This window comes from Montipora capricornis, chromosome 2, assembly GCF_036669925.1.
Source record: "Montipora capricornis isolate CH-2021 chromosome 2, ASM3666992v2, whole genome shotgun sequence".
Classification (NCBI taxonomy): domain Eukaryota; kingdom Metazoa; phylum Cnidaria; class Anthozoa; order Scleractinia; family Acroporidae; genus Montipora; species Montipora capricornis.
Window position 1 is genome coordinate 25,429,543 of NC_090884.1, and position 2,500 is coordinate 25,432,042.

Here is a 2,500-nt window from a genome sequence, read left to right on the forward strand (position 1 = left end):
TCAGGCTTCCTCTTTGATATGCTGTGCACACTAATATTTCTTTCTTTACTTAGACAATGTATGAACCAGTTAAGTCCTTTAATATTCTGGTCGGAGTATTGCAGACTGCTCTAAATGTAAAGTAATTTATTATTGCTTTTAAAATTGCCAAAAATAATGAAAGTGCTGATTAATAGTGTATTAAGGGTGCAGAAATGAAGATGCATGTTGGGGAGCTCAGGGTATTGTTCCACTATACGTTTGTTGTAGGAGGAAAATTTGTTATTATGGTCTCACACATGTATGTCCCAGGTTTCTCAAAGGCCATTCTGATCCTCCTTTCTCCTCGACTTCAGAGATCTCCAGTTAAAGAAGGCATTGTCCAACCTATGCTTTCAAAATGCGCAAGTTACCTATTGGGCTGCTGCCTCTATTGATTCATCTGTAATCTCCTTGTTGTTTGTTCTCAGTTCTGTCTTCTATAGTGGAAGTACTGTATCCAACAATAATATTGGTCTCAGGCATGAAAGCTAAGCTCTATCTTTGGTTGTGGCTGAAAAAGTGCAAAGACTGTGTAGTAAAGAGCTCACAGTCTTGTTTGCGTTAGTGATGTTATTCTTTACATATTCATGCCGGCGTAATCATGCAAAAGATAGATGCCAATATACATGTTAATATCGTCAGCTTCCTAGACCTGGTCATGAAGTTTTTAATCAACGAGAACCAACTCAAAGTGGGTGGTAGTGATCTGAATGAAATAAAATAATATGAACCCTTGATAGTAACCCCTGCATGTAATTGTCCATTCTCACTTAGTTGAAGACGAGTTTTCTTTGTGACTGATGTAAACAGCCATCAATCAATAATTTCTTACAATGAAATGTCCTACTCATGTAATTATTAACTGGCCCTACAGTACCACTGGTCAGTTAATTTTTAAATGATAATACCCAGGGACTACAAACTATATGCTCTATTAGCGGGTCAGTCTCCATTTGAATATTTAGGGTCAATTGATTTTGTGCTTTGAATAATAAATATCATTATCGTAAGTGAGCTGGCTTAGTTCTGTGATAACTAATGTAAAGTCAACTCACTTTTTTTATACTTGACTCAAGTGCATTATTTTTTTTTACCTTTTGTTATTAAATTTCTGCAGAATCAACGCAAGTTATACCCAGTGTGATAATTGACAGTTTTAAAGAAATTCAGGTAATTTGTAAATATCAAGACATGAGCATGATTGCAAGATTTACTTAGTGTTAATTTATTGAACATGCATTTACATGTATATGCCATAACAGTAACTTCTTGTATATTGTACAGCCGGTATTTCTCAGCTTTTGGCCTTCTTTAGGGGCAATATTTAGAAAATTGTAGAAGTTTAAAGGTGTATTTCAGTCCATACTGCACACTCTCTGTTTTGGTTTCATGCAAGAATTATAATCTGCAACTACCTACATGTATGTGACATAACTTTAAAATGTGCATTGCATTAATGGTGGTTAGGGTTTATTCCTGAAGCTCGTTGTTACTGATAAGAATAGTTTATTACTCCTATTGCACAGTTTCCATAAGAATGTTCAATTGTGCACTACATTAAATTGTCTATAACTAATAAAAATAAATTTACATAGATAAGAACAATAGAGTAAAATGCAATAAACATTTTAAAAAGCGTACATGTAATTATCTGTACAAACTAAAATTGAAATATATTTACAGTAGCTAGAAAAAGCCAACTTAAAAAAGTTGCGTGCTCTTCAAAAGCCTTTTAAAACCCTCAACAGTACTACAGCTGTACTACCAGCCATTCGTATGTTGGATGGTACTGTAACTCATTCCATAGTTTAGGCACATGAAGCTGGGAAAGCAAGATCCAATCCTTTATTATGAATCTTCCCACATTGTTTGGATGAATTAGTTGATTAGTTTACAATCTTAAAGTCTGATCAAAAGTAGAGAATCATCATAGGAATTTGCAAATGATGTAACCTGATTGTTGTTGCAAAATCTAGAAATCAAAGGATTTAGGTGTTATTATATAATATTAGGGCAACCCTACAACCCGGAATCCGGAATCACAGGTCATTGTTTTACCAATACAGAGAGTAGAAATTATCTATAAACATTCATAAAAGCTAACCTTAGGCCTAATTAGGCCAAAACAAATGTTTTAAGGCCTAAGGTTAGCTTTTATGAACGTTTAGGATAGTTTTTACTCTCTGTATTGGTAAAACAATGACCTGTCATTCTGGATTCTGGATTCTGGATTCCCGGTTTTAGGTTGCCCATTATATTACTTTTAAATGGTTATTGAAAGTCAATTTTTAATTAAAAACATGCCATTAAGTAAAATGTAAATTAGATGCACAACTGAGGAGTAAGTCTGATGCTTGTTACTATCCTTCTCAATTAATGTTTCTTTGGCTGATGTTCACATTGCAGAAAAGTTTGTCAATTAATGAATTCCTCGATCCAACTTGAAGATAGTCATCACCATTATTGTTGGGAGTTACAA

The 2,500-nt window shown here is 34.0% G+C and overlaps 1 protein-coding gene across 9 annotated transcripts in view; it reads left to right on the plus strand.

Moving 5' to 3' along the window:
- LOC138039153 (uncharacterized) overlaps positions 1-2,500 on the plus strand; it is a 9,195-nt gene that overhangs the window by 872 nt on the left and 5,823 nt on the right. For all 9 annotated transcript variants that reach the window (XR_011130375.1, XR_011130374.1, XR_011130376.1 and 6 more), the window contains 2 exons: positions 1,139-1,191; positions 2,428-2,500. The exon at positions 2,428-2,500 is cut by the window's right edge. The gene's annotated coding sequence lies outside the window, so the exon portion shown is untranslated. The remainder of the gene's footprint in view (positions 1-1,138; positions 1,192-2,427) is intronic.